Raw genomic sequence first — 17,121 nt, 5'->3', positions numbered from 1 at the left:
TCTCCGAATACACATCGACGTATTATTCCATCGGGACAACTTTTAAACAAATGTGGATCTTCCCAGAAATAGAGTTTTATATCACTAAAGAATTTCTTTCGTTTTTGGTACGACAATCCTTTTTCAAGGAATTCACATACTAAGTAGTTTGCATAGTCTGCAAACCATGGAATTTCATTATAATCTATCTTCAATAGATATTCATCAGGAAAGTTGTCTTGTATGGCTGATTCATTTAGAACTTCTAATTCAGGATTTTCAAGACGAGAAAGATGATCAGCGGCGAGATTTTCTGCTCCTCTTTTATCTCGGATTTCAATATCGAACTCTTGTAAGAGTAAGATCCAACGGATTAATCTTGGTTTGGCATCTTGTTTCGAAAATAGGTATCTAAGAGCAGAATGGTCGGTATAGACCACCATTTTAGCTAGAACGAGATATGAACGAAATTTGTCAAAAGCAAAGACAATAGCAAGGAGTTATTTTTCAGTAGTTGTGTAATTTGTTTGTGCTCCTTGTAACATCTTACTAGCATAATATATAGGTTGAAATCGTTTTTCAATCCTTTGTCCTAAAACGGCTCCCATTGCAAAATCACTTGCATCGCACATTAGTTCAAACGGTAGATTTCAATTTGGTGTTATCATGATCGGCGTATTAGTGAGTTTCTCTTTAAGAATATTAAAAGATTTGATGCATTCATCTGAAAAGATGAATGGAGCATCCTTTTCTAGGAGTTTATTCATAGGAGTGGCAATTTTAGAGAAATCTTTTATGAAACGTCGGTAAAAACCGGCATGCCCTAGAAAACTCCTAACTCCTCTAACATTGGTGGGATGTGGAAGTTTAGCGATTACATCTACTTTAGCTCTATCCACTTCAATTCCTTCCTTTGAAATTTTATGACCAAGAACGATGCCTTCTTTAACCATGAAATGGCATTTCTCCCAATTAAGTACTAGATTTGATTGTTCGCATCTAATAAGCATTTGTTCAAGATTAGCTAGACATGTTTCAAATGTATCACCGAAGACTGAAAAGTCATCCATGAAAACTTCCATGCATTCTTCTATCATGTCGTGAAAAATCGCCATCATGCACCTTTGAAAGGTTGCAGGGGCGTTGCAAAGTCCAAATGGCATGCGTTTGTAAGCAAAAGTACCATAAGGGCACGTGAATGTGGTTTTTTCTTGGTCCTCGGGTGCTATTGGAATTTGAAAATATCCGGAAAAACCATCAAGAAAATAATAGTAACTATTCCGGCTAATCTTTCCAACATTTGATCAATGAAAGGTAAGGGAAAGTGATCTTTTCTGGTGGCGTCATTTAATTTTCTATAATCAATACAAACACGCCATCCTGTTACAGTCCTAGTAGGAATAAGCTCATTTTTCTCATTTGTAATGACAGTCATGCCACCCTTCTTAGGCATGCATTGAACTGGGCTTACCCATGGACTATCAAAAATTGGATAAATTAAACCTGCATCTAGCAGTTTAATGATTTCTTTCTTAACAACATCTTGCATATTAGGATTTAGTCTTCATTGGCGTTGCACATACATTTTATGACCTTCTTCCATAAGGATTTTATGTGTGCAATACGAAGGACTTATTCCTTTAATATCATGAATCTTCCATGCAATAGCTGGTTTATGAGCTTTTAGCACAGAAATGAGTTGTGATTTCTCATTTTCAGTAAGAGAAGACGATATTATTACAGGTAATTCAGATTCACCATGTAAATAAGCGTATTCCAAATGATTTAGTAGTAGCTTTAACTCTAATGTCGGAGGTTCTTCTATCGATGATTTATATCGATATCTGTCTTCTTCTTTTAGCATTTGAATTTCTTTTGTTGTTGGTTCATATCCATTAGCTATTAGTGTAGCTAACATTTCAGTTTCATCAATTGGTTCAGTTCCTTCTCCTAAAGAACATTCTCCTGTTCCTTGTAATTCTGGAAATTCTTCTAACAATTCTGCATGTGAATCTATAGTTTGAATATAATAACATGTATCATCTGCAGATTGCGGTTGTTGCATTGCTTTATCAACAGAAAAGGTAACACTCTCGTCCTCTATACTTAGGGTCAGTTTCTTACCGAACACGTCTATCATTGCTTTAGCCGTGTTTAAGAATGGTCTTCCTAATATGAGAGGAACTTGAGAATCTTCTTCCATGTCCAGAACAACAAAATCTACTGGAATTACTAAAGTACCAACTTTAACTAGCATGTTCTCCATTATCCCTCTAGGATATTTTATTGATCTATTGGCTAGTTGTATGCTAATTCTTGTTGGTTTCAATTCTCCAAGGTCTAGTTTAGCGTATAGTGAATACGACATTAAATTTATACTAGCACCTAAGTCTGCCAATGCTTCTATTGAACTAAGACTACCCAGAAATTATGGAATTGTGAAACTTCCTGAATCAGATAATTTTTCTGGTATCTTATTCAACAGCACTGATGAACAATTAGCATTCATAGTAACAGCCTAGAGTTCTTCTATTTTCTTTCTATTTGTGATTAGATCTTTTTAGAAATTTAGCATATCTAGGCATTCCTGAAATCACATCAATAAAAGAAAGATTTACATTTATCTGTTTAAACATATCCAAAAATTTGGATTGCTCGGCTTCAAGTTTCTCTTTTTTCATTTTACTCGGATAAGGAAGTGGTGGTTGGTATGGTTTAACATAAGGTTTAGCCTTAACTGTGTTATCTTCATTAAACTTTTCAACTACCGGTTCTTTTTCCTTATCTTATTCAGGTTGTGGTTCTTGTGGAGTAGGAATAGCTTCATCAGAAATTACAGGTATTTCAGGTGGTTTAAGTGTAATACCACTTCTTGTGGTAATAGCTTTAGCTGTTTCATTCTGGGGGTTAGCATTTGTATCACTAGGTAAACTTCCTGGTTTTCTTTCACCTATTAACCTTGCTAGGTTACTTACTTCTTGTTCCAGATTTTGAATAGAAGCTTGTTGATTTCTAAATGCTTGAGCATTTTGTTCATTAGTTTGTTTCTGAGATGTGAAAAACTGCGTTTGAGTTTCAACTAGCTTCGTCATCATATCTTCTAAATTTGGCTTTTTATCATCGGTTTGTGGTGGTTTGTTTTGAAAATTAGGTCTTTGCTGGTTGTAAGTATTGTTGGATACTTGTTGATTACTTGGACCTTGTTGGTTGTTGTATGGAATATTTCAATTATAATTTTGGTTTTGATTGTAAATCAGTCTTGGCGGTTGATAATTATTTTGATAATTATTTCCAGGCCTTTGGTTTATGTATGAAATATTCTCTCTTTGTTCCATTGTTAGTTCAATACTGAGACAATATTTTGTCAAATGTGGTCCTCCACACTGCTCACAACTAATTCGTATTGAGTGTATATCTTTAGTCATCTTTTCCATTCGTCTCTCGACAGCATCTATCTTTGCGGAAATGGAATCTAAGTCATGGCTAGAATCGGCTCTAGCTGCTTTAGATGATCTAACGATATCTTTTTCTTGGTGCCACTCATGTGAGTGGGAAGCAGTGTTATCAATAATTTTATAAGCATCAGTTTCAGTTTTCTTCATAATAGAACCACCAGCTGCTATATCGATGTCTTTCCTTGTGGTGATGTCGCATCCTTGGTAGAATATTTGTACTATTTGACAAGTGTCTAAACCATGTTGCGGACATCCTCTTAATAACTTTCCAAATCTTATCCACGCCTCATATAGAGTTTCATTCGTTTTCTGTGTGAACGTAACAATTTTTCCTTGAAGTCTTACGGCTTTAGATGCCGGAAAGAATTGTTTAAGAAATTTTTCAACTAAAACGTCCCATGTATCAATCGCCCCTTCAGGTAACGATTCCAACCAATCTTTGGCTTCTCCCTTTAAAGTGCAGGGAAATAACATGAGATATATATGTTCATCTTCAACTTCTCTTATTTTAAATAGAGTGCAGATTCTATTAAATGTACGAAGATGTTCATTTGGATCTTCCTTCGGCGCACCACTAAATTGGCATTGATTAGTCACCATGTGTAGAATTTGTCCTTTGATTTCATAATCTGGCGCATTAATGTCAGGATGAGTAATTGCGTGACCTTGGCCAGTGCGTTTAGCTCGCATTCGGTCTTCCATACTTAAAGGTTCCAGATTCTCCATGATTGAATTTGTTGAATCTGAATCACTAGAGGATTCTGATTTAATGGTTCGTTCCTCAACAATCTCTGTTTGAATGATTGGTGGTTCTGGAGGAAAAATTAATGGTTCAGGATCTATGAATTGTCCCTGAATATTCTCCGGATTCTCAATTGTGAGATCGGGTTCAAAAAATGGATTATCGGAAATTTGAATTGGAGTACTTGGTCGACTGGATGACGATTCTAAAGAAAAATCAACGGCGACAATATTTGCTAGATGTCTTAATCGAGTTACAGGTGGTGAACGTACAAAAGGTGGTGAACGTCTTGCTCGGTGCATTCACTGAATATCCTATTAGTTTTTAAAAGGAAAGAAAAATTATATAAGTTATCCAATTAATAGACTTTTCTGATTTTGCCCACGTTTCGAATAGCCAAAAGATGCAGCAGAGGGGCAGGATTCATTTGGTCTCAATATAATTGAGTACTGTTTGGCTCCAATAACCCGGTCCACGTACAAATCCAACTATTACTACAAACCAGAAAATTTTGATGTCTATCAATTTAACCACTTAAAATAAATTTGCGTAATTTAAAGAAATTTAGAGAAGAAGTAGAAAAATTCTAAGTCCTAAAAACTAGAATGGCGAGAAATAAGAAAGAAAAAGAGCGCGTCGAAAAAGGTCGAAAAAGAAAAGGGTTGAAAAATAAAAGGCGTCGAAAAATAAGAAAGAAAAAGAGTGACTTATAAAACTTTAAAACACTCTACTAACCCAACCTTATTACTATCACTAACTTAAAATTAAAATTGCAAATTGAGATTACTAATTGGAGTGATAATTGATACATAGGTAAAAGGCGTCGAAAAATAAAAATAAGAAAGTAGCGCGTTGAAACTTAAAAAGGAACTAAAAACTAAAAAAATAAAAGTTGCGTCTAAAAATATTAAAGCTTACAAGTAAAACTATATTCCAAATGGCAATATCTTAAAAAGGTACTAAAATTTAAAAATGGCGTCGCAAAATTCTAGAGCACCTAAATCTTAGTCTAAAGGAAAAGCACTTAAGGGATTTTACGGCAAAGCCTAACAATCTAGAAATAAAAATAAGCTACGGCAAAATACTAGAACTTAAAACTAGCTACGAGCGAAAAATATAAATATTACGAATAAACGATTAAAAAGTTACAAAAATAAAAATAGGCTTAAAATTGATAAATAGTACAATTTTTATAAAAATATTATTTTTATATTATTTATTTTATAAAAGTATTAATTTTTTATATATAAATAAACTAATTATAATTTAATATTATTAATTAATTTAAAAACTTAAACTAAATAATAATAATAATTAAACTAATTTTGGGTTTATTAATAATAATAATTAATAATACCGTATTAAATGCGAAATTAGGTTTCTGGTTTGGCCTGCCAGGGCGGCTCCGCGAGTCGCGGTTGGCCCGGTTAAATATCTCCGCAAGTCGCGGAGATTGCAGGTTCAAAAGAGACAGGTCAAGTTTCGACAGGTTCAACGTAATTATTTTTTATTTTTTTTATTTTTCTTTTTTTAATTTAATTAATATATTTATATAAATTTAATAAAACTTATATTTTAAAAACTAAAATAAAAATAAAGATACTTATAATTTTATAAATAAAAATCTTAAAAATAAATTTATAAATATTTTTTTTTCGGTTTTTGATTTTTTATATATTTTTTTATATTTAAAAAGTATATATTTTACAAAAACTAAATAAAACTTAATAAGAAATTTCTTTTTTTATGTGGCGTTTCGCTTCCGCGTTCCCCGGCAGCGGCGCCAAAAATACTTGATGTTATGCGAGGTGTATATAAAATAGCTTTATTTTTACAACTAAATACTATTAAATAAGATACAATTTTACACAAGATATTTATTTATTTATAGAATGGATATACTTAAACCTTGCTACAACACTTATAGGCAGTGTACCTAATTGTACAGTAGTGTAGTTTTTAGTAAGTCCGGTTCGTTCCACAGGAAAAATCTTTAAACAAAGCTTAACGCTATATTAGTTTTAATTTATAAAAATACAAATATATATAAGTAATATTATTATTATAAAGGGGGGTTTTTACCGTTTAATGATCGGTTTGTCGATTTTAAAACTTTAGTCGCAGTTAAAACCTAATGTAAAATATTAAAAATAAATATAACTTAATTTAAACCGTAAAGTAAATAACGATAATGAAATTGCAATAAATAAAAGTGCGATGAAATAAAATACAATAATTAAAAAGTGCGTTAATTAAAAGTGCAATTAAATACAATGACAATAAATAAAAGTGCGATAATTAGAAGTGCAATTAAATATAAAATAAAGGAAATTAAATATGAAATAAAAGAATTATGCTTATTTAAACTTCCGTAATCATGATGTTTGACGTGCTGATTTTAGTTTTATGCCCATGGGTTAATTGTCCTTTGTCCTGGATTATTCAATATGTCCGTCTGGTTTTTGTCCATAACATTCCATCGGTCATAAATTTAAAGTGCGAGTGTCCTCGTCAAATTATCCTTATATCCGAAGTTAAATATTCCAACTAATTGAGGACTTAAACTGTAACAAGATTTTAATACTTTGTTTAATAATTACACCAGGTTATCGACTACGTGTAACCCAAGGTTTTAATACTTTGTTATCAATTATGCCAAGTTTCCTTGTACATAATTTCACCCCTGTTTTAATAATTCCATAGACTATTAATCCATTCCCGTGTCCGGTTAAATGAACGATTATTCGTACATATAAATACCCCGCCCATCGTGTCCGATCGAGTGTATATGGTTATTTATAGGGACGTCCAAGTGTAAATCTTTATATTAAAATTAACAAACTATCATTTAGTTAAACAAATATAAAGCCCATTAATAGCCCATAGTCTAATTTCCACAAGTGTCGTTCTTTTATCCAAACCCCAATTATGGTACAAAGCCCAATTACCCAATTTTAATATTTAGCCCAACATCATGATTACTTCAGCTTAAATAAGCATAATAATAATTTAGCTACGAGACATTAATGTAAAAAGGTTGAACATAACTTACAATGATTAAAAATAGCGTAGCGTTACACTGACAGAACGTTACACGGACAGAATTTCGACTTACACCCTTACAACATTCGCTAACATACCCTTATTATTAGGATTTAAAATTAAAATTAAAATTAAAATTAAAATTATAATTATAATATATATATATTACGTATGAATGAGGAGAAGAAAAAGATATATAAAACGTTCAGAATGCGCGAGCTTTTATAGGAATTTTTGTCCAGGACAGCTCCGCGAGTTGCGGCATTTTTGCACTACAAACTTCACGAGTCGCGGAGTTCGTAAATCCAGCTCACACAAGTTTGGATCCTAGTCTGCCGACGGTTTTAATATATAAATATAATATATATATATAATTTATATAATTAATTATATATTATATTATATTTATATACATAGTTAACTTGTAATTTTTAGTCCGTTGCGTCGAGCGTTGAGAGTTGACTCTAGTCCCGGTTCCGGATTTTCGAACGTCCTTGCGTACAATTTAATATCTTGTACTTTGCATTTTGAATCTTGTACTCTTATAATTCTGAGACGTTTCTTATCAATAATTGGAACCTCTTTGATTGTATTTTGTACTTTTGAGCTTTTTGGTCGTTTGCGTCTTCAATTCGTCGAATCTATCTTTTGTCTTCACCTTTTATTATTTAACCGAATATCACTTGTAAATAGGACAATTGCAGCTAAAAGCTTGTCTTTCTTGAGGAATAATGCTATGAAATATATGTTCGTTTTTAGCATTATCAACAACAGAATAATCATTTTCATTCAATTTCATATTTGGATTTTGACCTATCAGAATCCAACAAGTGGCATAATGAAGAAAACATTTGACAAAATAAAATTTGTTAGAAACAAACAAATTAACTATGAGAAATTCTGTTAAGAATCTACGCTAACAAAATTCCTAGCTAACTGTTCCTAGCTAACTGATTAATTCCGTATTACATTTTATTTATCGCAATTTATTTATCGCAATTTAAATTCTCGCAATTTTATTTATCGTCATTTAATTTCTGTTATTTATTTTACGCACTTTAAATATCGGGACACGTATACAAGGTTTTGACATATCATATCGACGCATCTATATATATTATTTGGAATAACCATAGACACTCTATATGCAGTAATGTTTGAGTTAGCTATACAGGGTTGAGGTTGATTCTATAATAATATATATACTTTGAGTTGTGATCGAGTCTGAGACATTTACACGGGTCACGATACGTATTAATTAATTGGAATATTATATATTAAACTATATATGAATTATTGGACTGTTAACTGTGGACTATCGACTGTGGACTAATAACATTGGACAATTAAAATGAATTAAAATATTTATTATAACATATTTAACTAAACAATTCTTCAAGTTTGCCACTTGATTTCATCTTAAACCTCATTTGTATCTTGATGATTACAATCTGCGTTCAAACTTTTCATGATTCTTGAAAACACCTCAATCGAGAGGATGAACCAACCGCACTTCATCTACGGAAGAAAAGATTGATGCATATAGTTATGCACCTAAAAAACTCTCAGAACCTGAGTAAACATTTAACACATAGCTGTGCTAATTCCTTTAGCGTTGTTATTACCGAAAATAACTTTGCAACTCCTGTTCGAGATAGCTAGTTTTGTCACAGCTCCAGCAAATCAACTTTGACTTTTATTTCGAATTAACCTTATTATAACTTTGATATATATGTTTGCCATTGTTATTGTTACCGGGAAATCCTTTTATATTCCACCATATTACCAGCAGACGTACCTGCAACCTCTTTGCTCCTTGGCTTAAATCTCTCCGGTAAATCACTATAATTATTCATTGAAACCCTATCATATACTAATCTGCATCTTGTAACGAGAACTGCCATACCAATTATCGGAAATTAGCAATCAGTATTTTGAATCTCGCAGCGTTTTTACGTCAACAGTTATATGTATACATATAACATTCATCTCTTAGAATTATGATCTTCTATTCTGAAATTCTGAAAAGCACCCAATTTGCGAATCGATACTTCAACTTTTGAAAAAGCTGATGAAGCAGTGAAAACTATAGACAACCATAACTGTTAAAAGTTTGATGATAAAGAATGAAGTGTTGAAAGAGCTCAAAGATTTAGATACTGAAAAATGAATTGAGCAAACCATGAAGGAGACTCTGAACAAATCACAAGGACTAAATTTGTACATAAAGAATCATGATGATTCTATTTCTGATGAAATCTTTAGAGAATACCTTACTTCTTAATTGCTCTAAATCATTGTGAATGAATTTCTTCATCACACTGTGATTCTAAAATTCTAAGATATTATCGTATCTTTCATTATGAATATCCTCAATATTTCTGGAGAAATCTTCATAACTACTATGATCTGATATTATTTATCTCTCTGAGCTATCTGTGTTACATCATAAAAGAAACTGTTTTAGTTTCTAAAATTCTGAAAAATTCGAGTTTGAATTATGAATGTTTTAAAGTAGTGTTGGGAACTGAAGCATGAGTTAGTATAATATAATGACACTTGATCAACGTGATTATATTACAGTAAGTCATGCTGAGTTTCTAATGGAACGTGATGATTCACAGACTATACCGTCTTCATGTGCCATATTACACGACTCTTACATTCTATCTAATCTCTAAACATATCAAGAACGTATCTTCCTGATAGTTCTATCTTTTCTCGTGACTTCTGGTAATTTGAAAAGTTAGACCGAACAATCAAGACATATTATTGTATTTAAGAAAAGAAAATTTTAATTTCTTTAATTATCGAAGAATCGAATCTTATTACGAAGATTTTCTCTAAATTCCTTGAATTCCGGAAATCCACTGTGACTACGTCAAAAGATATGACGAATCTTTACCTTTCTTATTTCACTCTTTTGTGATAACTTCACTCGTACACTTCACATAAACAAATTGTTTTATCCATATTACTCGCTGAAGATAAAACTCTAATTTCTAGCTCGTATGCATCATGAAAACATACTTATTGTCAGTCATGACCATCCCAGTCAAATTTTGGGACGAAATTTCTTTAACGGGTAGGTATTGTGATGACCCGGAAATTTTCGATTAAATTTAAACTTAATATTCATATGATTTCGACACGATAAGCAAAGTCTATAATCTTGAGTCTCGAAAATTTTGAAACTATGTTCATGTATTCATTTGACCCTTGACTATTCCCGACGATTCACGAACAAATGTGTAAACAAATATGTAAATAAAAATATATAAATATATACATACAATTATAAGTGTATATATTAAATTAATATAATACAAAATAATCATTTGAAATGAAAATATAAAATAATATACAAAATAATTAAGCGTAATGTGAAATGAATCTATAAAAATATATATGATACAAATATAAAATTTTTATGAACAAACTATTATAGTATTACTAGTATTAATACTAATTTAAAATATGTATATATAATCTATAGATATGAACTTTATTGTTATAGTATTCTCATTACGAATATGATTATTATCATTAGTATTATTATTATTATATCAGTATAATTAAAATTATTAATGATATTTTTATTTGAAATATATAATCTATTATACTTAGTAATGATATTATTATTATTTTATTTTTATGATTTATTATTATTAATAATAGTGTTTTTATTAATATAAAGGTTAATTATATTATTGTCATTAATGTTATAATTATTATTAATAAATATTGTTATTTATATTATTATTATTATTATTATTATTGTTATTATTTTTATTTATTATTATTATTATTAATATATTTATATTATAATTATTAATATTGATTTTACACATATATAAAATAAGGAAAATGGTACGATTTTGTTATCAAACAACTCTAAACGATCCTGGCTTTGTCTCTAAATCGTACTATCAGATGCCATCCAAACAACAAATCCAAATTCAGTTACAGAACAATACAAATTTTATTACTTTTATCTTCCTGTTCTTGTTTGCGAGAATGAAATTGTGTCATCAATTTTTTATACGTCCCTCTCAAAAGTTAAGTAGGATTTAATTTAGCTGGTAATTCATATTTCCAATCCCATTATATCAGATAGACAGCAATTCACAGGATCAAAGAATTTTTTTTTATAAATACACCGATACCCCCTGTTCGTATCACTTTTATCAAACAACTCGAATTCAAATTTAATTCAAAAATCTATAAATGCAAGACTATTAGGAATTGCTTAATTATACTATCTGTAAGTTTTCCAATCTCAATTTAATCTATTGATTACGAATTTTTGGAGTCAAACTTTATTTCAAAAAGTCAAACCTTGTGTTCATCATTAAATTGGAGTTTGTTTCAATATTTTGATTGTAATTTATAGTCCAGATAGTTTCTAATAAACCTTTAGAATCCTTTTCATGTTATAACTTTTGTCTGAAACACTTTGGAAATCGAAAATTGATTTGGTGTTCTTCTTTTGTTTTACGAACAGCAGCAGGTCACTTGATGAATTAATTTTTGCTGTCTGATAATATAAATGTATTGGTTACAGGTCGTTTTAACTAAATTTCAACTTTAATTTAAACCTTTATTCGTTTTAGATTTAGTTGAGTTTATTTCTGGTAATTCGAAGAAGAGGAAATCGAAATATTACAGAAAATATTATGGGTTATAATAAACTGGTTTGGGCTATAATCAGAAAAACAGACTTGGAACGATAGCTATGAGTGTTTGCGGTTTAGCGGGAAGTCAAGGGTTCGAGCCTTGCAGTGGCTTGTTTTCTTTTTGGAACTCATTTTATAAGAGGTAGTTTTCAATTATTTATTATTATTATTATTATTATTATTATTATTATTATTATTATTATTATTATTATTATTATTATTATTATTATTATTATTATTTATTATTATTATTATTATTATTATTATTATTATTATTATTTTGATTATCATTTATATTATTATTATTATTATTAATGTTATTACTATGATTATTATTATTGTTATTGATATTATTGTTATTATTAGTATTATAACACTTATTATTATTATTATCATGGTTATAAGTATTATTAAAGTATTTATTATTGTTAAGATTGTCACTTAAGTATTATTATTATAGTTACCTTTAACAATGTTAATAAAGGTAATATTATTTAGTATTATTATTATTATCATTAATATTAATATTAATATTAATATCATTAAACCCTTCTAGCACTAGTATTATCATTGAATATTATTATTAGCATGATTATTATTAATATAAGTATTACTATTATTATTATGATTAGGATTACAAATCGATGTTATAAAAGTTTTAATTATTGGTTTAGAAATTTAACGTGAAGATTATGATTATGATTAACATTGATAATATTATTATAAAAATGATACGATTTATTAGTACTTTCATAAATATTAGTATTATTATCGTTTTATATATATAGTAGAACTATTATTATTAATATAAGTATATTATTAACATTATTATCATTATTTTTATCTTTACTAATATTAACTTAGTATAATTAGAACTACAGTTTTGATAAACAAATGAAATATATATACATAAATATATTTAACACATACAATATAACAAAGTATTTTCTTTACATATATAAAACGAATATATGAAACCTAAATATATTATTAATATAAAAATGATATAATTAATAAGTTATGTATATATATAAACTTATTCGATTACGATTATGAGTAATGAATAAATATACAAATGATATAGGTTCGTGAATCCGAGGCCAACCCTATACTTGTTCAATGTCATCCTATGTATTTTTACTACAAAATACAATATGGTGAGTTTCATTTGCTCCCTTTTTAAATGCTTTTGCAATATATATTTTTGGGACTGAGAATACATGCCATATTTTTATAACTGTTTTACGAAATAGACACAAGTAATTGAAATTACATTATATGGTTGAATGGATCGAAGCCGAATATGCCCCTTTTAGATTGGTAGCCTAAGAATTAGGGAACAGACCCCCTAATTGACGTGAATCCTAAAGGTAGATCTATCGGGCCCAACAAGCCCCATTCTGGAATTTGGAATGCTTTAGTACTTCGATTTTATCATGTCCGATGGGTGTCCCGGAATGATGGGGATATTCTATATGCATCTTGTTAAGGTCGGTTACCAGGTGTTCACCATATGAATGATTTTTTATCTCTATGCAGTTTGCGAAATGCCTGATATGAGATGGATGTTTATGAAAAAATGAAAATCTTGTGGTCTATTAAAATGATGGAAATGAATGTTTATGATAAACTAATGAACTCACCAACCTTTTGGTTGATACTTGAAAGCATGTTTATTCTCAGGTATGAAAGAAATCTTCCGCTGTGCATTTACTCTTTTAGAGACATTACTTGGAGTCATTCATGACATATTTCAAAAGACGTTGCATTCGAGTCATTGAGTTCATCAAGATTGTTATTAAGTCAATTATAGTTGGATATATTATGAAATGGTATGCATGCTGTCAACTTATGATGTAATGAAAGTTTGTCCTTTTAAAAAAACGAATGCAATGTTTGTAAAATGTATCATATAGAGGTCAAGTACCTCGCGATGTAACCAAATGCAATGTATTCATCCAGATGGATTAGGACGGGTCGTTAGAAATGCTTTGCTCTAAGTGTGGGAGGGGGTCAAGAAATTAATTAGTCCCGACTGCTATGCGAAAAAAAGGGTCATCCCAGCCGCAAATTACGGTGGCCAGCCGTAATTTATGGTTGGCAATTTTTTTAGGAGCGACTCAGGTCACGATGTGGCACAAGGAGGCGGTGGCTTCATGCGGCCAGACGCAAAATATGCCCAACCACCGCAAATAACAGTTGGGTCGGGATTTTTTCAGCATTATATATAAAAAAAAATAAAAATTCAAAACCCATCACTCTTTCCAAGCCGCTAGTTGACGGGTTCACTCCAAAAACTCAATTTTTTTTTTTGATTTTTTTGTTCACAATCCACTCATAATCCATTGATTAATCTTAACATAACATCATCCTAACATCAAACCTGAAAGGACCCGTTCATATACATTATAAACGATTCACAATAGTTGATTACATTGCGAGGTATTTGACCTCTATATGATACATTTTACAAACATTGCATTCGTTTTTAAAAGACAAACTTTCTTTACATTGAAAATTGACAGGCATGCATACCATTTCATAATATCCACTATCCAACTATAAATTGATTTAATAATAATCTTTGATGAACTCAATGACTCGAATGCAACGTTCTTCGAAATATGCTATGAAAGACTCCAAGTAATATCTTTAAAATGAGCAAATGCACAGCGGAAGATTTCTTTAACACCTGAGAATAAACATGCTTTAAAGTGTCAACCAAAAGGTTGGTGAGTTCATTAGTTTATCATAATCATTTATTTTCATCATTTTAATAGACCACAAGAATTTCATTTCCAGTTCTCATAAATATACGTCCCATGCATAGAGACAAAAATAATCATTCATATGGTGAACACCTGGTAACCGACATTAACTAGATACATATAAGAATATCCCCTATCATTCCGGGATCCTCCTTCGGACATGATATAAATTTCGAAGTACTAAAGCATCCGGTACTTTGGATGGGGTTTGTTAGGCCCAATAGATCTATCTTTAGGATTCGCGTCAATTAGGGTGTCTGTTCCCTAATTCTTAGATTACCAGACTTAATAAAAAGGGGCATATTCGATTTCGATAATTCAACCATATAATGTAGTTTCGATTACTTGTGTCTATTTCGTAAAACATTTATAAAAATTGCGCATGTATTCTCAGCCCAAAAATATAAAGGGTAAAAAGGCAAATGAAACTCACCATACTGTATTTCGTAGTAAAAATACATATAACGTCATTGAACAAGTGCAAGGTTGGCCTCGGATTCACGAACCTAAATTAATTATATTTAATTATGTGTTGGTCAATATTTGCCTAACAAATTAGGTCAAGTCATAGTGTACCACAATCCTAATGCTCGAGACTAATATGCAAAAGTCAACAAAAGTAAATTTGACTCAAAATAATTTCCAAAAAATCTATACATGATTAATATATAGTTTAAATATCATCGTTTTATATTTTTAAATATTTTTAAAAGATTTATTAGAGTAATAATATAATTTATTTATTAATAAATAAAATTTTATATTAAATTTATGTAATAAAATATAATTTTATATATATTAAGTAATAAAATTTATAGGGTTCATTTAATATCATAAAGATAATATGATAGGTATTATTAAAGTAAGTTATTACACGTAGTAAAATATGTTTGTATCACATATTTATTTGATAAAATAATATCTATAATGATAGTAAGTAAAAGTTGTATTATTTTGTAATAATAATTATTATTATAAAAATATCAATATTTATAATTACTAAGATGACATTATGATAAAACGATAATTCAAATTATGATAACTTTAATATTTATGATAATTTTTAATATTATCTTTAAAATAATAATTCTATTTAAAATAATAATAATAATAATATTTTATAGTAACAATGACATTTCTATTAAAATGATAATTTTTGTTAAAATGATAGTTTTAATACTAACGATACTTTTAATAATAATAGTAATGATAAAAATAATAAGAACGATAATTTTATCTAAATCAATATCTTATAATATTTTAATTTCATCATGATACTCCTACTCATTATTTCCTAATCGTTTCGTTTAATAGCTTTTAATCGTCTTTTATATCGTGTTCATAATAATGATAATAATAGTAATCAAAATAATTAGGTGTTACAAATATTTGTTTTAATTACACTAATATTAATAATGATAGTTACTATAACATTATTAACGATAATACTAATAATTATCTTAATGATAATATAGTAATAATAATAATAACAATAACAATAACCATTTTTAAATAATGATATATATATTAATAATGATAATAATAATAATAATACTAATACTAATAATAATAATAATAATAATAATAATAATAATAATAATAATAATAATTGGATAATAATAATAATACTAATTATAACTTTAATGATAATAACGATAGTAATAAAAAAAATAACAATTTTTAATGATAAATCCCTTTTATTGATAAAAATAATAATAATGATAATAATAAGATAAAACTAGAACGACGATAAAAACGACGATAATAATAATCAATTTTAATAAAAATATATAAAATTCAATTGATTATAACTTCTAATTCGTTCATCAAAACCATTCGATATCTAAAGAAAAAGTTCTTAATTTTTCGCTAGCTTTCCAAGGACATGCATATCTTATACCTTATCTTAACCGCAAGTGTAACTAATTCAATATTCAACCTAACCTGTCTAAGGGCAATATCAAAAGTACAAGCATGCATAATCCTACATACTCGAGCACTAGTCGGGGATACACTATTAGTATGTAAAAGTTAAATTATGAGTACTCACGTATCAATATTGAGATTCAATATTGCAGGAAAGGTACGTAGACGCAACGGAAATGATAAACACTATATTGACCTCACGAGCATACCCATGAACCATACTCAATCACCTCCATAGCTATAACCCATAATTTCCTTAACCCTATCCTACTCGAAAAACAATTTCGAAATCACTCGGACAGCACTCCGTCGTAATATTTTATGTATACTAATAATATCTTGAAATAATACGGAGTAAATATATATATGTAAATCGATTGAGAGAGTTTAGAGAAAAATATTTTCAAGTTTCTATGAAATAATGAAATCTATTGAATTCTATTTATAATAGATTTTTGAATTATTAAAGTGAATTATTAAAGTATGAATTATTAAAGTGAATTATTAAAGTATGAATTATTAAAGTGAATTAT

General features: G+C 29.1%; 1 non-coding gene across 1 annotated transcript; it reads left to right on the top strand.

Annotated features, from left to right (window-relative positions):
* Positions 1 to 3,669: 3,669 nt before the first annotated feature.
* Positions 3,670 to 3,776, top strand: LOC139860611 (small nucleolar RNA R71). Its single transcript, XR_011763239.1, has one exon. It is a non-coding gene; the product is annotated as a small nucleolar RNA R71 (small nucleolar RNA).
* The last annotated feature ends 13,345 nt before the right edge of the window (positions 3,777 to 17,121 follow it).

Source organism: Rutidosis leptorrhynchoides, chromosome 7 (assembly GCF_046630445.1).
Source record: "Rutidosis leptorrhynchoides isolate AG116_Rl617_1_P2 chromosome 7, CSIRO_AGI_Rlap_v1, whole genome shotgun sequence".
In the NCBI taxonomy this organism is placed as follows: domain Eukaryota; kingdom Viridiplantae; phylum Streptophyta; class Magnoliopsida; order Asterales; family Asteraceae; genus Rutidosis; species Rutidosis leptorrhynchoides.
This window is presented reverse-complemented; position numbering and strand designations above follow the sequence as displayed.